At 38.8% G+C, this 22,246-nt stretch overlaps 1 protein-coding gene across 2 annotated transcripts in view; it reads right to left on the reverse strand.

Annotated features, from left to right (window-relative positions):
* LOC114314054 (uncharacterized) overlaps positions 1-22,246 on the reverse strand; it is a 287,622-nt gene that overhangs the window by 41,602 nt on the left and 223,774 nt on the right. The gene's annotated exons all lie outside the window — the stretch shown is intronic.

Genomic DNA, 22,246 nt, shown 5'->3' on the forward strand with positions numbered 1-22,246 from the left:
ATATATAAGTATAGCGTAACGGAACAATTTTGATGGCGGATTATAAATTTTAAAATTTAAATTACGATTAGCAGATAGAGTCGTACAGATTAATGCGAATCGTTATAGTTTTAGCGGATTGGACAGTATTATGCACAACCCTACTTTCAATCATGATGTGTGATTGAGATTGAATTTGTATAAAATGTGAGATTTATTTATAGAATAAATTTGAACTGCACAATGATAATTTCAAATAATTAAAGTCTCAATAGTATTATTGTTTGGAAAATTTACCCATAAGTCCTAGTTTTTGAAACGTTGAACCATTTAGTCCTAAAAGTTTTCTTATGCTCCATTTAGTCCCATTTTTACATCAACATGATGTGAATGATGTAAATGATCTGATGTTTCATTCTATAATTTCAAAATTTATTGAAATCTGATGAACATTAGATGTTTTTCATCCTATATTTTCAAACATTATTGAAATTTGATGAACATTAGATGTTTGAAATCCAATGTTTGTAACATGACTCTGATGTTATTAACATTGTATCTGATGTTATTAACATTGTAATGGGACCTTTCAGTCTATAAGAAAACTTTTAGGACTAAACAGTGCATAAGTTATTAATTTGGGATTTATTGGTGCATCCCCCTTATTGTTTCCTTAAATTATCACCCATTTGCATTTTACTCCTAAATTTCAAAACTCAACCGTTAATCACTACAAAAGTATTATCCTTTTATTGTTAATCATGTTTGTTATAATTCTGTTACGTTGTGTTTGGTTGGGAGATTTGAAAATGGAAAAAATATATATATATGAAATTAAGTGAAATATATATATATATATATATATTATTCACATTTTACCTACTTTTTTTCTTTTCTTTTCCAAATTCATTCTCAAATTCTCCAATTAAACACAACGTTAGAGATTTACACAAAATCAAATCACATGTAAAATACGTGAAACGCCATTAATTTTTTTGGGACAATAATTGTTGGAATAATTTGAATTTGAATTTAAATTTACTCCAATGGTTGTGTCTCTTGAGATGGAAGGGTATGTCCTTTTGAAGGATCATAACCTTTCTGGAGAGTCACATAGAAGTCTATATATTCCATCTCCCTCGCTTCAATTTGGAGAGTGAATTGTCATTTTCTTTTGTTTCTAGAACAGTTACAAACTACCTTTAACAAACAAAAGTATCACAAATTCAAAATCATCCCATTAATAACAAACAAAAGTATCACAAATTCAAAATGATCCCATTAATTGAATGTTGCAATTAATCAAACAAAGTCAAATCATGATATTCATTTAGAAACAAATATCATCTAAATTACCAAAATGAAGATGAACGAAATTCATATTTGAATCAATTCAAAACATTGCATTACTCATGATATTCATAAATAGAAACGCATAGTACAAAAGCAATCAATTATATTTCCCAAAAACCATAAACATTTTTGTCACGAATCTGTCTTAAGATTGTTATAAAAATAATACCAAACTATAAGGAAAATATAATTTAAAAATATATAAATGCTTTTTGAGCAAAACCAAAAACTGAAATATATCAACATAATAACGTGATAAAACTTACAGTACATAAAAGGATAAAACCTGATCGAGTCGAGTGTGTGACACTCTTTCCTTAGGACAGATTCGTCCTCCTACCGGTGCTTAGGATTCAATGGATGTCTATCTCCCAAGATACAACGATTAATGTCTTGCACTAGCAGCACTACTATTGCAAGCCTAGCGAACTTCGTTGCGCATGTACTCTCTTAATAGGAAAATTAGACTCAGCAAAAATGAAGAATAATGCAAAGTGAAGAAGAAAATGACAATTCACTCACCAAATTGAAGTAAGGGAGATGAAATATATAGACTTCTATGTGACTCTTCAGAAAGGTTGTGATCCTTCAAAAGGATACACCCTTCCATCTCAAGAGACACAACCATTGGAGTAAATTTAAATTCAAATTTTTTCAACAATCTCCCACATGAATGAAATTTACGGAAAGGACATGCAACAACATGCAGACAAAGAGAGAGTATATTAAGGAAATACCCTGCATCAGGATAGGTAGCTTTCGGCTTTGAACCTTCCCTAGTGAAAGCCTATCGGACTTACTAGCTAATCAGTGGACGTGATGCCTTGAACAATTCAGCCGTTTGTGTAAGCCAAGACAATAGAATTTACACAGAACATCTCCAAACACAGTTTAGTTCTCACGGTTGTACCCGTTTTGGCCTTGGGCAAGTCCTGGTGTTTCATGAGTGCTTTAGAAAATTTAGCCTTATCAATTCTCATAGAAGCGGCCCCTTCACACTTATATAGGTGATCCTTATTTCGAGTCTCTTAAATACTCCTCTTGTCACGACCCCAAACCGCCCCTAGTAGGATGGTGCCGTGATGGCCAGTAATCCGAGATTACCGAAGGCCAATTTTCAAAATCCACACACAACGGAGTATAAATCTATTGGGCTCACAAGTACGGAAGCAATACATACAAATTAGATTAGTCCCTGAGAGCTGTGCGTAAGTCAAATGTAATGGCAAACATCTTTACATGGGTTACAACTTAATACAAATGAAGTAAAGTACTTATTACATCTTGATCAAAAGGCTTCTCAAGCCGACGTGTGCAAAATACAAGTATTACAAATCGAGAAGCATAATTTTCAAGACTGCCGACGTGAATACAAGTCAAGCTGACATAACAAAAATCCAAAACAAGCTCGCGAATCACATCTAGGCGTCACCGCCTTCTTGCTCATCACCTACATATATATAGAGAGGGTGAGCTTGGATACTTAGTGAATGATATAAATAATAAAGGGTTTGCATGAATAATAGCCGAAGTCTTTTCAAAACAAATACATATCAAAACTTTATATAACAAGGGATGGACCTCATCCATCTAACAAATCTTCAAAGCTTCAGGGGATGCTTACTAGCATCAACATATTACAAATGATAACATTCTGGACAAACAACCCACGCGGTAAACCGTCAGTGGCACAACAAGAGAAAGAAATGGAGATATCTCAAACAAGGGTGCTACAAAAGTTTAGAGTCCTCTAGCACAAAGGACCTATGTTACAAAGGCCCGTAGCCCCCTAACACGAGAGTACTACGAAAGTTTAGAGTCCTCCAGCACGAGGGACTTTCAAAACAAGATGTACAGTTGCATTATAGTCCCCTGGCACTAAGGACTTTCAAAACAAGATGTGCAGTTGCATTATAGTCCCCTAGCACTAAGGACTTTCCGAGAATGTCATCAAAACAAGATAGTGCTTGATATACAAAATAGGGACAATCATTCATGCTTAACAAATACTTTTTCAAAACAAGCAAGGCAAAACTTTATCAAAACTTAATAACATAACTTTATTTAAAATACCACTCACATAGTTCTTCAAACGTCGGGGTCAAGGCAAAAGTCCGAGTCCTACAAACACCTGGCAAATTCTATTGAACGTACTTTCAAACAAGATTCACATGCAAACGGATGATCTCGGCATTCATCAAAAACTAAGTTAAATCAAAGCAAAACACTGTTTTTCATCTCGGGGAAATATGCTGGGCATCAACCAGGTCTTGGCCGAGGTCCCACACCTTCTTGCCGAGGTGTGGTTCCGACGGCCACAGTCAAAAGCGAAGTCGGGAAAATCTGGGTTTCCCTTTGAGGAACATGAAGAACATGAAGATGGAGAAGATGAAGAACATGCATGCTAAAATCATAACTTGTTATTACAAAGCTTAAGATTTCGTGCTATGAGTTCGAAAACATGGACTGGGCACCCATATTTAAAGGTCTTGTGAGAACAAACACAAAAACATGGCTCTAGATGCAAACTTTTGGATCAAAATAAGACTTTTCTTCAAGAACACAAGAACACTATTTTCTTTTACTAAAACCGACTTTAAATCAATCCAAGGCATGCAGAACAAGTTTGATCATGCAATGCAGCTAGATGATCAATAAGAATAATAAGAGTAGATTAAGATTCTAACCTCAAAATCTGAATCTAACGGTTCAAACTCCAACGATCAAGCTTAGAAGTTCACTCTCCTACTTAAAGGCTTCACCTTCTTCTTCCTAGAGTTCTCTCTCTCTAAAAGGCAAGATTTGATACAAAATGATATGTTTCTCTCGACAGTCACTGACTTAACCCTCTGTTGGGACACGTGGCATCGGCTAATTGGCTCTACTCAAAAAGGTGACTGGCTGACAAGACAAGACTATGACAAAGTGTATTTAACAAATTAGACGGCAAGAGCACTCCGGCAAGTGATGATCTCGGCTAAGGGTAAATCCTCGGCAAGTAGGGTGACAACGACATCGGCTTGGAAGGACAACACTTGACTAAGCTGTGCCACACCTTGGCCTAGATGTGCCACACCTCGATCTAGGTCATACCATTCCAGGAACAAAATCACTAAGTGCAAGGATCAGGGATCTAGAACGCCTAGATAACAACATCTCGGCCTAGATGATGCACATCTCGGCCTAGGCGACGCACACCTCGGCCTAGATGATGACATCTCGGCCAATATGCCAGGGTGAAGGTGGAGGTCAACCAAAGTGGTTCCAAGATAGTTCTAAGTGTGGAAAGGTTCCAAGGTGTCTAGGCTTAAGATGACCTCGGCAACACACCAGGTAAGAACACAGCATGCAAGCAACACTCAAGCAAAACAAGACAGGATTTGCAAATGCACATAACAAAACAAGATCATACATAAGTGTAAGCAAGTATGACTAAGTTGAAGGGAGGTTTGTTACATCCTACCCCCCTTAAAGAAGTTTGGTCCCCAAACTTGAGTTACCTTGTTCCAAAAACAATTCTGGGTGTCGGACTTTCATTTCCTCTTCCATTTCCCATGTAGCATCCTCACCGTAATGCTCCTTCCATTCAACTTTCACCATTGGTATCGACTTACTTCCCAACTGTTTCACCTGCCTATCGATAATCCGTATCGGCTTCTCTTCGTAGCCTAAATCCTCATTAACTACAATTCCGAAATAGTCGATCACATGCAGTGGATCTCGAATATACTTCCTCAACATCGAAATATGAAACACATCACGGACTTGGCTCAATTCTGGCGGCAAAGCAAGTCTGTAGGCAGCAAGGTTAACCTTGTCAAGAACTTCAAAAGGCCCGATATATCGGGGTGCTAACTTACCCTTCTTCCCAAATCTTGTAACTCCTTTCATCGGAGAAATCTTTAGGAATACATGATCCCCGACTTCAAATTCCAACTCTCTTCTTCTCTGGTCGGCATAACTCTTCTGTCGACTCTAAGCGGTTCTGATTCTTTGTTGAACGAGCTTAATCTTCTCGGTTGTTACTTGAATTAACTCGGGACCAAGCAGAGCTTTGTCCCCTACCTTGGTCTAACATATCAGCGACCTGCATCTCCTTCCATACAGTGCTTCATACGGCGCCATGCCAATGCTAATTTGATAACTGTTGTTGTACGTAAATTCCACCAATGGCAAATGTGCTCCCCAACTTCCTTGGAGGTCCAATACACATAGTCTAAGCATATCTTCAAGTGTCTGAATCGTTCTCTCTGTTTGCCCATCAGTCTGGGGATGAAAAGCTGTGCTAAACCTCAACTCGACTCCGAAAGCTCTTTGTAAGCTCTGCCAAAATCTGGAAACAAACTTCGGATCTCAGTCCGACACAATTGACATCGACACTCCATGAAGTCTAACAATCTCATTCACATACAACAAAGCAAGTTTATCAGTGTTGAAGGTGGTCTTAATAGGCAAGAAGTGTGCTGACTTAGTTAGTCTATCCACGATAACCCAAATCGAATCTATACCCTTTTGTGTCTTCGGCAAACCAACCACAAAGTCCATGGAGATGTGCTCCCATTTCCACTCAGGAATTGGTAAAGGTTGAAGAAGTCCTGCTGGCCTTTGATGTTCTTTCACTTGTTGACAATACAGACACTGGGACACGAACTCGGCTATTTCTCCTTTCATATTCGGCCACCAAAACGTCTGCTTCACATCCTGATACACCTTGGTGTTCCCTGGGTAAACAGCAAACTTGGAACCATGAGCTTCTCGCAAAATTTTTCTTTTCAACTCTGGGATGTCGGCCACACACAATCTTCCTTCAAACTTGAGCACTTGATTTTCTATGGTATACCCTGATCTTGGCTTTGTGATAATCTCATTGGCTACCTTCTTGAAGAATTCATCCTCCATCTGTCTTGTCTTTACTTCCTCAACAATAGTCGGCTCCACTGAGATCATGGTTAGACATGCCAAATTTCCAACCATCTTTCTGCTCAAAGCGTCGGCTACGGTGTTAGCTTTACCTGGGTGATATTGAATTTGTATATCGTAGTCCTTCAACAACTCCATCCATCTTCTCTGTCTCATATTCAATTCTTTCTGAGTGAACAAGTACTTTAAACTCTTATGATCTGTAAAAACTTGACAAGAAACTCCAAACAAGTAGTGACGCCAAATCTTTAAAGCAAATACTACAGCTGCTAGTTCTAAATCATGGGTAGGATAACTCTTTTCATGTGGCTGCAACTGACGAGATGCATATGCTATGACCTTACTCCTTTGCATTAATACACAACCCAAACCCTTATGTGAAGCATCACTATAAACTTGAAACTCTTTATTACCTGATGGCAATACAAGAATTGGCGCTGAGACTAACCTCGTCTTCAACTCCTGGAAAGCTGATTCCCTATCCTCAGTCCATTTGTAAGCCGCACCCTTCTTAGTCAGTTGTGTCAACGGAATTGCAATCCTTGAGAAATCCTTCACGAACTCTCTGTAATAACCTGCCAATCTCAGAAACTACGAACCTCGGACACATTAGTCGGCCTTGGCCAATTCACAACGGCTTCAATTTTATTAGGATCGACCGAAATACCATCTTCATCAATCACATGACCCAAAAATGAAATAGTGGAAAGCCAAAACTCACACTTGTTAAACTTAGCATATAATTTCCGATCCCTCAAAGTCCGTAAGGTAAGTCTCAAATGATCTTCGTGTTCAGTTTTGCTCTTAGAGTAGATCAATATATCATCGATGAAGACAACCACAAACTCATCTAGATATGGCTTAAAGACTCTGTTCATCAAATCCATAAATGCTGCAGGGGCATTGGTCACTCCAAAAGGCATTACTAAAAACTCGTAGTGGCCATACCTCGTCCGAAAAGTGGTCTTCTCAACATCCTCGGCTTTAACCTTAAGCTGATGGTAGCCCGACCTAAGGTCAATTTTGGAAAAGACTCGTGCTCCTTGCAACTGATCAAACAAATCATCTATCCTCGGTAACGGGTACTTATTCTTAATGGTTACTTTATTTAGTTCCCGGTAATCAATATAAAGACGAAGTGTACCATCCTTTTTCTTAACAAACAAGATGGGTGCTCCCCAAGGTGAAGTGCTTGGCCTAACAAAACCCTTATCTAACAACTCTTGTAGCTGGAGTTTCAATTCCTTAAGCTCGGCGGGGGCCATCCTATAGGGTGCTTTAGAGATGGGCTGGGTTCCCAGCATGACGTCAACAGTAAATTCTACCTCTCTATCAACCAAGTGACCAGGCAAATCATTTGGAAAGACGTCGGGAAATTCATTAACAACTGGGACGTCGGCTAACTCAACATTTCCATTCAAATTACTTAGTACACTACACAAATAACCTTGACACCCTTTTTGGATCAACCTATAGGCTTTCATGGATGAGATTAAGTAAGGTGGGGATACTACTCCTTTACTCTGAAACGTGACCTCGGCTAGGTTTGGGGGTTTTAACGTGACACTTTTAGAAACACAATTTATGGATGCATGATTTGCCACTAACCAATCCATCCCCAATATAACATCAAAATGAGTTATGTCCAATGGCATTAAATCAGCTAACAATTCAACATTTCCAATCATAACAACACATGTTCGATAGATGGATGCAACATTCATAGATCTCCCAGATGGAGTAGATACAAATAACGCATAATCAAGGGGTTCTAGTTTCCTATTAATCTTCTCGGAAAACTTAGCAGAAACGAATGAATGCTTAGAACCCGAATCAATCAATATATATGCATTTTGAGAGCAAATTGGGAGTATACCTGACACCACTGTCTCAGCATTCTGAGTGTCTCCTGGTACTAGTGCAAAAACTCTGCCTTGCCTCATCTGTCCTTTCCTAACGTTACTTTTCTGTACGGAACCCAAGGTATTCTCATCCTTCTTACTGTCGTCAGCCTTTGTTTTTGGACAGTCCCTCACAAAATGACCTATTTCACCACATTCGTAACAAGCTCCAGACGCCCGACGACAGACCCCGAAATGTGGCTTCCCACAACTTGAACATGTCGGCTTAGTTCCAGCTTCCTGCCTTGGGTTGCTTGAACTACCAACATTCGCTTTCTTCTTGGTACCAAATTGTGCTCGGCGATTGTCATAATTCTGCCTCTTCCTTTGGCTCTCTCCTAAACTCTGATATCTGTTCAAGTTAGCTTCGGCCAAAATGGTTTTGTCCAGTACTCCGGCGTAAGTCGGCATATTGAGCATGTTAACTCGGTCTTGTATCGGTCCACGAAGCCCACTTTCAAACTTCCTAGCCTTCATATATTCATCGTTGACCATGTGGGGTGCATACCTCGCCAACTCGGTAAAGGCACGGTCATATTCAGCTACTGTTCTATTGCCTTGTGTCAAAGTCTGAAATTCGATAGTCTTGCGATCTCGAACACTTAGGGAAAGTGCTTGGTGTAAAACAACTCCAAAAATCGGGTCCAAGTCAAGTCTGGATTGCCTTCTCGAACCATCATCCACCATCTGCGAGCGTCGTCATCTAGTGTAAAGGCTGCTAGTGTCACCTTCTGGGTGTCGGTGCTGGGAAAGATCTTGAACAGTTTCTCCATTTCCAAAACCCACGCTTCGGTTTTCATCGGCTCTATACCCCCTTGGAATCTCGGTGGCTTCATTTTCTTGAACTCTCTGATCAAAGCTATCGTGCCGTCCCCATATAAAGCTGGCTATGGGGGCACTTGTGGTACTGGAGGAGGTGGAGGTGGAACTGTATTTCGGCCGTTTGTCTGCTCAGCCTGAGTCGATGTAGCACTAGCGTACTGCTGTCTGGTCTGTCTTAACTCGCAGGCCAAACCTTCAACTAACCTTTCCAGTCTGTCTAATCTGTCCTCGGACTGATCTTGGTCAACTGGAGGTCTACCTCTCCTCATGATGCTATGAGTATGCAAAATGTGACTTTAAAACAAAATGAACAAATAAACACGTAGGCAAGTAACAATTAAGCATGCCGAGACGATGCACACCTTGTTCACATAGCAAGCAATATGATGCAATCCTAACATCCTTCTAAGAGGAAATCCTATGCTCTTTAGGACTCAAAGTGTGTGAATAACGTATACTAAGGAACTTGTGCTCTGATACCATTTTGTCACGACCCCAAACTGCCCCTAGTAGGATGGTGCCGTGATGGCCAGTAATCCGAGATTACCGAAGGCCAATTTTCAAAATCCACACACAACAGAGTATAAATCTATGGGGCTCACAAGTACGGAAACAATACATACAAATCAGATTAGTCCCTGAGAGCTGTGCGTAAGTCAAATGTAATGGCAAACATCTTCACATGGGTTACAATTTAATACAAATGAAGTAAAGTACTTATTACATCTTGATCAAAAGGCCTCTCAAGCCGACGTGTGCAAAATACAAGTATTACAAATCGAGAAGCATAATTTTCAAGACTGCCGACGTGAATACAAGTCAAGCCGACATAATAAAAATCCAAAACAAGCTCGCGAATCACATCTAGGCATCACCGCCTTCTTGCTCATCACCTACATATATATAGAGAGGGTGAGCTTGGATACTCAGTGAATGATATAAATAATAAAGGGTTTGCATGAATAATAGCCGAAGTCTTTTCAAAACAAATACATATCAAAACTTTATATAACAAGGGATGGACCTCGTCCATCTAACAAATCTTCAAAGCTTCAAGGGATGCTTACTAGCATCAACATATTACAAATGATAACATTCCGGACAAACAACCCATGCGGTAAACCGTCAGTGGCACAACAAGAAAAAGTAAGGGAGATATCTCAAACAAGGGTGCTACAAAAGTTTAGAGTCCTCTAGCACAAAGGACCTATGTTACAAAGGCCCGTAGCTCCCTAACACGAGAATACTGCGAAAGTTTAGAGTCCTCCAGCACGAGGGACTTTCAAAACAAGATGTACAGTTGCATTATAGTCCCCTGGCACTAAGGACTTTCAAAACAAGATGTGTAGTTGCATTATAGTCCCATGGCACTAAGGACTTTCCGAGAATGTCATCAAAACAAGATAGTGCTTGATATACAAAATAGGGACAATCATTCATGCTTAACAAATACTTTTCCAAAACAAGCAAGGCAAAACTTAATAACATAACTTTATTTAAAATACCACTCACATAGTTCTTCAAACGTCGGGGTCAAGGCAAAAGTCCGAGTCCTACAAACACATGGGAAAGTCTATTGAACGTACTTTCAAACAAGATTCACATGCAAACGGATGATCTCGGCGTTCATCAAAAACTAAGTTAAATCAAAACAAAACACTATTTTTCATCTCGGGGAAATACGCTGGGCATCAACCAGGTCTTGGCCGAGGTCCCACACCTTCTCGCCGAGGTGTGGTTCCGACGGCCACAGTCAAAAGCGAAGTCGGGAAAATTTGGGTTTCCCTTTGAGGAACATGAAGAACATGAAGATGGAGAAGATGAAGAACATGCATGCTAAAATCATAACTTTTTATTACAAAGCCTGAGATTTTGTGCTATGAGTTCGAAAACATGGACCTGGGCACCCATATTCAAAGGTCTTGTAAGAACAAACACAAAAACATGGCTCTAGATGCAAACTTTCGGATCAAAACAAGACTTTTCTTCAAGAACACAAGTACACTATTTTCTCTTACTAAAACCGACTTTAAATCAATGCAAGGCGTGCAGAACAGGTTCGATCATGCAATGCAGCTAGATGATCAATAAGAATAACAAGAGTAGATTAAGATTCTAACCTCAAAATCCGAATCTAACGGTTCAAACTCCAACGATCAAGCTTAGAAGTTCACTCTCCTACTCAAAGGCTTCACCTTCTTCTTCCTAGAGTCTCTCTCTCTAAAAGGCAAGATTTGATACAAAATGATATGTTTCTCTCGACAGTCACTGACTTAACCCTCTGTTGGGACACGTGGCATTGGCTGATTAGCTCTACTAAAAAAGGTGACTGGCTGACAAGACAAGACTATGACAAAGTGTATTCAACAAGCTAGACGGCAAGAGCACTTCGGCAAGTGATGATCTCGGCTAAGGGCAAATCCTCAGCAAGTAGGGTGACAATGACATCGGCTTGGAAGGACAACACTTCACTAAGCTGTGCCACACCTTGGCCTAGATGTGCCACACCTCGGTCTAGGCCATACCATTCCAGGAACAAAATCACTAAGTGCAAGGATCAGGGATCTAGAACGCCTAGATAACAGCATCTAGGCCTAGATGATGCACATCTCGGCCTAGGCGACGCACACCTCGGCCTAGATGATGACATCTCGGCCAATATGCCAGGGTGAAGGTGGAGGTCAACCAAAGTGGTTCCAAGATAGTTCTAAGTGTGGAAAGGTTCCAAGGTGTCTAGGCTTAAGATGACCTCGGTAACACACCAGGCAAGAACACAACATGCAAGCAACACTCAAGGAAAACAAGATAGGATTTGCAAATGCACATAACAAAACAAGATCATACATAAGTGTATGCAAGTATGACTAAGTTGAAGGGAAGGTTGTTACACCTCTTGAAAGAGACCCCTCTAGGGTTTTCAAGATATAAGTGATCATTAAAAGCATAGCTTACCCTAAGTCCCCTACATACAACACATGTTGCAGATATCACTCTCATCATAGGAATGGATAGAAGTTAGACTTCTTTAGTGATTTCTGGCGAGCTACATATAACTTAGTTGTCCTTTGAACTTAGTTCTTGGGATCTCCAGTCATCTAAGTAGGGTTATAATTATGATGACTCTGATGTAATAGGCTTTAATCACATTCCTCTCGATGAACTTTCTCTCATTTGCTTTCTGGTCAAACTTTTGTTTAGCGGCCGCTATTTTTCCGTTTGACTTTCTCAGTTATATATCATTGAGTAGTTCGTGGATCCACTATATTTTCCTTAGAAAATATGCAAAACTGAAAGCAAATGTCTTACGGTATTAAGTCTTTGATTATATCGAGACTTACCGTTACTCTATGTCACTCCTATTTTCAAATTTTAAATATTAAACATAGAGGTGTTTCTTAGGAGTAAATGAAACCATATTTGCTTCTACTCCAATTTTGACTTATAAAAAGAATTGAGATTCTTTGTGGACCTATAATCGGAACCGTTACTTTGGTAAAATCCTCCAAGCACCCCCACATTTTAAGCATTCCAAAGAAACTTAATTTCTCTTTGTTGATGTAAAATAACAAAAATATTAATACACCCCCATAATTCTAAGGTAATTCAGAATCTATTATTAATTGGCGTGCTTGAACTAAATAACAAGATATAAATTGCTTTGTGAATATAATCGCAATACTAATTTGACTAAAATACAATTAGACTTCATAACTTGCTTTTGCAGTACAAGGAAGAAATAACTAATACCGGTTGTGGCTACAACACTTTGTCAAATAACATTTCTTTAGCCATGATTAATTTCTTTTTGTTTACTGCAACCCTTAATTCCAACCTCAACATGGAATATAAATATCATTGTATAAATACATTTCAACTTATTTGTCTTATCCAGTATTGGTGACTATGTCGACAATTACCAAAGTGTCTTTCACCCAGGAAATATTTTAACTCATATAATATTTCATTACGAAGTTATTAGTCACCACACCAATTTTAGTCATTATTCCAAAGAATAATTAGAATTCCTCTTATGCCAAAACACATAAGTTCACATTTTTATCAATACTTTGATAAATAATTGACATCCATTTATAATACACCACATACCAAATTGATATTAATGACATCATAATCTGATTGTCAACTCTACAACATATGTAGACATGGACAAGATTAACAAGTCAATCATAATTTGCATTAATCTCTCTTCCCCCACATTTGTGATAATACATAAATTAGCACAAATAACATGATTCATTTCCAGACAAGTGTCACTGCGACAACTAATAATTCATTTTTTATGAGTATTTGGGACAAAGAAAATTGAATTATCTATCCTCATTCAAAAGATAAACGCCCACATTAATTTTATGGTTCATGGTTAAACAAATTCTACTATACAAGTAAAATAATGATTGATGACAATTTCTGTCACAAAAAACTCAAAGTTACTTTAAAAATAACTTTCAACTTGATTATTAACAAACTAATAATCAATATAAAAGATTCTTCAATCTACTTCCAATTAAAGTGAATGACACCACTATTTCAATCATCGTGTTTAAACTTTTTTGGTGTTAACGATTGTTAATACTACTATCACAATCAAACAAAAGGGTTATTCACACATGAAATATACTTTTCGAAATAATACCCTACAAGAGATCATATGTGATCATCACAATCACAAATTAATTAAAAATTTCACAAACTTTCAAATAAAATTTAATTTAAATCCCAGACAAAGCACTGAAAATAAATCAGTCAAAACAAGCACATCACATTTTTCTTTTCCCATAAAAGATTTCATGGCAACATATGACACCATAAGGCTCATTGCACATTAATTAGAATTACTACAAATTAATATGCACATGTAAATGACATCTCTACATTTGTATAATGCAGCAGGCACCATAATATATATATATATATATATTAATTAATTGATTAATCATGGCCATACCCAATCAGAAAATTTATTTAAATAAGAAGAAACAAGTATATATCTGAATCAAAGTGGTGGTAAATATATTCTTCTTTAAATAAGAAGAAACAAGTATAAATCTGAATCAAAGTGGTGGTAAATATATTCTTCTTCATGATTAACACATTAGGTAGAAAAGTAGCATGCATGCTAAGTGTATAATATACATATATATATATATATATATATTTTCTATTGTCTAATAACATAACTCTGTATAAAACTAAATTTAGATCATATAAAACAGTAAAGACAACCATACTTGGAGTGCATGTCAACAAGGCCAATCCCGATAAACACATCATTTTCAGGGGCAACCGGTTCTTGTGCTCATCCACTGATATCAACTAACATGTCCTTAAACAACAATAATTCATTGCCTCAATTACATGCCCCTGAATACAGAGGCCTTGAATGAGCATTTTGTACGAGATATGATCCTGAGCCACCCCCATTCTTGACAGAACACTGAAGATATAACAAGCCTCATCAATATTTCCTTCCTTACAAAGCGCACTTATAAGTGTATTGTAAGTGAAAACATCGAGAATAAGGCCACTCTTAAACATGTCAGATAAGTATCTATATGAAACTGTCACGTTTCGGCTTGAACAAAATCCATAAATTATAACATTATAGGAAATAACATCCATTTGGGTACCCCTTTGGAGCATCTCATCCCAAAAAACGAGAGCCTACATCATATCTCAATTCTTGAAGTGACCAGCCATGAGTATTGTAGAAGTGATTAAATTTGATCTTCCCTTGTCACAATTTTGCGTCTAATTTTTCTTTAAGAAGCTTCCTAGCATCCTCCAATAGTCCTTTCTTGCAAAGTGCATGTACTAAAATGTTACAGGAAACTCTATTTGGCATAACACCAGAATGTGCCATTGTAGAAAAAGCATCGAGGGCTCTGTCCACATTATTAATTAGGTGATAACCCATCATTAAAGTGTTATAGGTAGCACAGTTGGGACTGGGACCACAATTTACCAAATTATGTTATGAGTTTGTTAAAAAATATCACACAAACATGCCATATTTATATATTTAATTTAAATTAGAAAATTTAAAACATTTCCAATTGTCTTTCCAAAAAGTTGATCATTATGTTCAACTAATAAACGACAAAAGAAATTCCTTATAAATAAATAAACCATTAGATTTGATACTTGCATGAAAGGAATACCCAAACTCAATTCAACGATTAAGGACCAACTAAAAGTTTCAAACAGTTTGGGATAATAATGAAACGGCACCTTTGAACGAAGCACCAACAAACGATTACGGCCAACGAAACAAGACGGAATTATGACGAAACGGTAAACGCAATGGAACACAATTTGAACGGGACGTTAAACACAACCCACATTCTCTCTCTCTCTCTCGCTCTCGATGGTTTGAAGCAAATACACACTACATCTTGAAGATTGTTTTCTTTCTCTCTGTCTGGGGTCCATAGCCACTTGCAATTTCTTGCAAAATCAATGGAGAGGACCACCAAAAACCACACCCCTATCAAAATCAAGGCACCACATTGATTTCGCTTCAGACGAATTGGGGAAGGAACAGAGAGTCCCCTTCTTCCTTGTCGCAGAGGAGAGAGAACACTTGGATCATCTCTCGTTTCGAGACCATCGTAACTAATTCCAAAGAGAAGGAGAGTGGGGAAGATGGTCTTATATAAGCCGTAGCAGATAAAACAAGAGGACCACGTTTTCTCGAGAAAATCCATCTGTCATCAACACACTCCCAACGCGGAATCGATGAATTCCCATTCAAGAAACACTATTTTCCCAGTATATAATAAACGCATTCAGATCTCGAGTGAAGACAAAAGAAAAATAATAATAATAATAATAAGAACACAGAACATGAAGGTGATGTATCCAAACAACGCCTAATTGGGGGTAGGTCGAATTCGGCGATTCAAAATTATTGATTCATGCATGGTTCCTTATTTCTCTAACAATTCAATATTCGAGATCGATATAAACACACACACACACACACACACACACACACACACACACACACACATATATATATATATGTCTTTGTGTATGAATCAATCAACAGACGCTTGTAAGTCTCTCTATTTCAGACTTGTAACGATAATAAGCAACTTTTTCTTCTAAGAAGGTCAAACGGAAAAATAGCGGCCGCTAAAAAAAAGTTTGACCAGAAAGCAAATGAGGGAAAGTTCATCGAAAGGAATGTGATTAAAGCCTATTACATCAGAGTCATCATAACGGTAACCCTACTTAGATGACTGGAGATCCCAAGAGCTAAGTTCAAAGGGACAACTAAGTTATGTATGGCTTGCCAAAAATTACTAAAGGAGTCTAACTTCTATCCATTCCTATGATGAGAGTGATATCTGCAACATGTGTTGTGTGTGGGGTACTTAGGGTAAGCTATGCTTTTAATGATCACTTATATCTTGAAAACCGTAGAGGGGTCTCTTTCAAGAGGAGTATTTAAGAGACTCGAAATAAGGATCACCTATATGAGTGTGAAGGGGCCGCTTCTATGAGAATTGATAAGGCTAAATTTTCTAAAGCACTCATGAAACACCAGCACTTGCCCAAGGCTAAAACGGGCACAACCATGAGAACAAAACTATGTTTGGAGATATTCTGTGTAAATTCTATTGTCTTGGCTTACACAAACGGCTGAACAATTCAAGGCATCACGTCCATTGATTAGCTAGTAAGTCCGATAGGCTTTCACTAAGGAAGGTTCAAAGTCGAAAGCTACCTATCCCGATGCAAGGTATTTCCTTAATGTACTCTCTCTTTGTCTGCATGATGTTGCATGTCCTTTCCGTAAATTTCATTCATGTGGGGGATTGTTGGAAAAATTAAAATTTAAATTTACTCCAATGGTTGTGTCTCTTGAGATGGAAGGGTGTGTCCTTTTGAAAGATCACAACCTTTCTGAAGAGTCACATAGAAGTCTATATATTCCGTCTCCCTCACTTCATTTTGGTGAGTGAATTGTCATCTTCACTTTGCATTATTCTTCATATTTGCTGAGTCTGATTTTCCTATTAAGAGAGTACATGCGCAACGAAGTTCGCTAGGCTTGCAATAGTAGTATTGCTAGTGCAAGACCTTGATCGTTGTATCCTGGGTGATAGACGTCCATTGAATCCTAAGCACTGGTGGGAGGACGAATCTGTCTTAAGGAAAGAATGTCACACACTCGACTCGATCAGGTTTTATCCTTTTATGTACTGTAAGTTTTATCACGTTATTATGTTGATATATTTCAGTTTTTGGATTTTCCCAAAAAGCATTTATATATTTTTAAACTATATTTTCCTTATAGTTTGGTATTATTTTTCTAACAATAATGCCTCTATTTGATGATTCTGTTTGCACTTTGTCACTAAAGATATAGGACATAGTAGAAATGGAATCACTAGATAAAGATATTATTATTGTCTTAACAAATTAATAACATGTATTATTGTTCTAAAAAAATCAACAAGTGAAGCAAATGACCTAACTTCGGTTAAATCACAGGACAAAATCCTAACAAAAGGTATTTAATAGAATAATAGTTTGAAGAGGTTAACTATCGCAGGCAAAGTACAAATGAATCATAATTTTAGGAGGTTCATTGTAATTCACCTTTTTATTTTTGTACAATTTTTAATTATTTTTTATGTTTTTTAAAATGTTAATTGTTTTTGAAAAATATCTTCAAAAAAAGTTTTCATAAATAATTTGTCAAACAAATTTTGATTTTTCAAAAAATAAAATAAAAATACACCCAGAAAAAATTAGCATTCATGTTTGATTTGATTGTGTTTTTATTTTCAGTTTTCTCTTTGATTTTCTAGAAAACATAATGGCAACAAGATATTAACTAGTTTCCTAATTAATTTAATGGAATTTAAATATGGGGTATTTTTTTTAAAGTCCCTGATATTATGATTTTATAGTATAAAGGACATCAAATATTTTCATGATGTCTAAGGTCCCTCAACATCAATCTAGAGAAATTTCAGTCCCAGAGAAATTCTCTCCAGAGAAAATTGAACTTCTCTCCAGAGAAATTCTCTGGATTCAAATCAGAGAAAATTAAAATTTCTCTGAGTACTAAAGAAATTCTAGCGATCCCAGTTGTCCCTTTACTATTCTGTTTTGTTCCGGACTCGGTTCCGTGAAGTTGGTAGTGGTATCTATCTTGTTGCCGTCCTTTAATTCCACTTGATTGAGTTTTAGGATGTCTTGAGCAGGGTTGTTACAGGTTGGTTAGGCCTTGGTTTCAATTCCTTGTTGTCCAGTTTTTAGGCGATCTGCTCGAGCGGGTCTTCCTATGCTCGAGCGAGGATTGCACACCTCCAGTATTTCGTGTTCCTGTAAAACTTCTGCAGATGTGATTTTTACGCTCGAGCAGGTTTGTTTACGCTCGAGCGGTAGCGCTCGAGCGGGTTTGGTGGGGCTCGAGCGGGTAGTACTTTCTGGGTATAAGTTCTGGGAGGAAGAAATCTACGCTCAAGCATACTGGTTTTCGTGCTCGAGCGAAAGTGCTTTATACTTGTGTCTTGGTGCTCAAGCGGGCCTTATTGCGCTCGAGCGTTGTGTTCTCCGCTCGAGCGGGTCATGCGTATACGAGTTATCCGCTGGGTGATTTTAAATCACTTTTTACTTTCCTTTCTCTCTCCTACTTTTTCTAAAACCCATTTTGAGAGCTCCTCTCTCTAAAACCTTGACTTCTCTCTAGGTATTGATCTAGTAGGAGTGAGTTCCTCACCTTCGGCCTTTGTAAAAGTTGTGTTGATCGTCGAGGGCGTCATTTTGATCTGAGAATCTTGGTCTTTGAAGCACTTTGGTTTTGATCTCTTCTTCATCCGAGCTCTAACTTCGAGGTAGGGATATCCTACTCCTTTTTATGAGCTTTGTCTTTAATTTTTTTGCATTTTGATATGTTGGGGATTGTTGGGTAATTTTGAGAGAGTTTGGGCCTTTGTGTAAATTTACAAAAGTTGGGGTTTTAGCTATATAAAACCTAGATGCATGTTTGGCTTGGAAAAGTGAAATTAATGTTGAAACATTAATGAAAATGGAACCGAAGGGTTGTAATGTTAATTATGAAAAATGCCCTAATTACATTGATTGATTAATTTGTATAATTAATTGTTGGAAATGAGGGATTGATTTGAAAATGTGGAAATTGGAAAGGGAAGGGGTTAAAGGGTGTAGTTGGATCATTTATCACTCACCTGGTTGAAATGTTGATTATATATCCATTGTTGCATTTATTTTCTGTATAGAAATAACTGCATTGGGCTATCGGTGGAGGATAGTCTTGATTGTTGTAGACAATACATGATGATTAGGCAAACTGGAACTAATCACTGGAATGTGTCATTGAGTATGACGGTTGAAAGAATACATCAAATTTATGTGTTGTGTGATGATGTGTATAATTATTGTTTGTATGCATTGTGTTGTGTTGGAGGAGATAGGGGATGTACTCCACGGTTTAGGGGAAGATAGGGGATGGACCTCTAAACCGGATGTGTTGGGAGGAGATAGGGGATGGACTCCATAGATAGAGCTCATATGCTTATCTATTAATGTGTTGACAGAGCTCATATGCTTGTCTTTGGAAGTGTGATAGTGCTTTTATGCATATCTATAGAAGTGATGATACAGCTTGTATGCTTATCTGTTGATGTGTGATATAGCTAGTTTGCTTATCTATTATGAAATGAGAAAGGGCTTAATATGAGTTATTGTCTCATATAAGTTGTTTGGCCAGGTTCTGAGCCATGGTTATGAACTGAGAATTGAAAAGAATTGGAAAATGGATTGTAACATGGACTTGTATGTCATGAAACCGTAAAGTGTGATAAGGGAAAGTATCAGTGTTGGTCATCTACCAACTGCTAATCTTTTAGTCATTGTTCATATTTGGTTTAGTGTATTTCTACTGGGCTGTGGCTCACCCTATATGGGAATATCATTTTCAGGTACAGGTAGCATGCCACCTCCAAGGACGTAGCTTGGGAGGCTAGAGGCGGGCAGACTTTTTTTGTTGTTTAGTTTCTTTGATGTGTTACATGTATATTCAAGCCAAGGGCTTAATGTGTAAATGAGTTAGAACTCTTTTGTTGTAACCAAGTGTTAGCTTGGAAAGCTGTAAGCCTTTAGGGCATTTGCTTTTGTCGTTAACATGTAATGCTTTTTAGTAATGGAACTTTGATGAATTGAAGAATGTGGATCTTATATATATAAATGCATGTTTATATTGATGGGTTTAATGTTATTATTTTGAGGGTGTGACAACTTGGTATCAGAGCGTACCGGGTTCGAATATTTTGGGTACGTGGGAAGTGATTAGGATCACAATGGGTTTGTCTCGCTTGATAGAGACTTAGATGTAGTGTCATATGCTATGTGCTTAATTGATAACATGCTTATGTGTTTATATGAGTATGGGATTTAATTTCTAGGATGTTGATTGGATCCTTTGGTTTCTGGGAGTCTTGTTGGAAAGGCACTTGATCAATGCTGTTTCTAACCGGAACTCTAGTAACGCCTCGGGACTTTCATTATCCGGAAATGAAATTCGTAAGTGCTTATGTGTTTTTGTGCTTACGTGGAGTGAATTACAGTTGTCCATGCATTAGGACGTGAGTGTTTAGTTTTGGCACATTTGTGAATGTGCTAACGTTTTGTATTACCTTTATTAGGATGTCAGGACGAGGAAGAGGTGGTAGGCGTGGTAGGCCTGCGAGGCAGGAAATACCTTTACCGGATGATATTCCGGCAGTGCAGGAGGGAGTTGGTCAGGCCAATGTGGCCGTGCCAGCGGGTCAGCAGGCTATGAGTGCCTTGGCCCGAGAGATAGCAAGAGCTTTGGGTATTCTCAGAGCAGGGAATCAGGCAGCTGAAGCAGGGCCTTCTTTCTTGAAGAGGGAGTTCTTCCGGTCTAATCCGGACGAGTTTGTTGGAGATCCGAAGGAACCACTGAAGGCTGACGAGTGGTTAGAATAAATGAGTAAGACGTTCGAGATGCTTGGCATCGAGGACAGAGCATTGAAAGTGACCTTGGCATCCTTCCAACTGAAGGGAGATGCGGGTCAATGGTGGAAGTACGAGAAGGCTCGTGTTGGTGGTACATGGGAGGCGTTTGTGAATGTTTTCCAGGAGAGGTTCTTATCTGCAATTGCTAGGGAGAAGCTGAGGGATCAGTTTAGCCGGCTTAATCAGCAAGGTATGTCTGTGGCAGAGTTTGAGGCCACTTTTACTAGTTTATCCAGGTTTGCACCTGAGTTGGTGGCGTCTGAAGAACGCCGTTGCTATGGGGTTGAACGGAAGTTGAGGCGGGGCCTCAAGTTGAGGGTTGGTGGATCTTACATCCGAGAGTATAGACATTTAGTAGGTGCTGCAGCTCACATGGAGCTTATGATGCAGGAGGAAGACGAGGAGAAACATAGAGGCTCCAAGAGGGGCCAGGAGGGTCAGGGTGATGGCAGGAGACAGAGGGGTTATAACCCTCAGCAGTCTCAGGGTGGAGTTACTAGATCGACCTTTCCGGTGCCAGGTAAAGACTTGTTTTGCGTGTGGCCAGCTGGGTCACAAGTCTTCGGTTTGCCCGCAGAAGGGCGGAGGTCAGAGAGCTGCTTCTTCTTCAGCTAGACCCTAGAGTCAGAGTTTGGGCAGGGGGCAGCCCTTGTCTTGCTATCAATGTGGGCAGCCTGGGCACCTGAAGAGGTATTGCCCACAGTTGAGTGCTACTTCAGGGGCATCTGGTTCAAGGCAGACGCAGAGTTACCAGCCAGCTCAGTCTGTGCAGGCCTCGAGGGCCAATCCGGGGGCTTTGTCGTCCCAGCCAGTGCAGCAGTCGTATGCTCCGAGGGGTGAGCAAGTAGATTAGGGGCCTACGGGGTGCGTGTATGCTGTTACCGCGCAGGATCTTGTACCGGCTCCATCAGTAGTGAGAGGTACCTTTTTGTTTTGCAACTCAGTTGCTAATGTGTTGATTGATACGGGTGCATCTCATTCTTTTGTATCTGCTGCATTTGCATCTATTTTGGAGTTGGAGTTGGCACAGTTAGCATCTCCTATTTGTGTGGTATCGCCGATTGGTAGTGAGTTGATCTTGAAACAAGGTGTTAGAGGTTGTGATATAGAGGTCGCTGACCATAGGCTTCCTTTTCCTTTTGTTGTCTGTAGACACCCCATTTTTGACCGTCCTCAAGACTTGGACGTCACCGTTTGAATACTCGGTGATTATCCTTGTTTGTGTTCGTTTGGAG

This window comes from Camellia sinensis, chromosome 1 (assembly GCF_055761805.1).
Source record: "Camellia sinensis isolate YWXY chromosome 1, ASM5576180v1, whole genome shotgun sequence".
In the NCBI taxonomy this organism is placed as follows: Eukaryota; Viridiplantae; Streptophyta; class Magnoliopsida; order Ericales; family Theaceae; genus Camellia; species Camellia sinensis.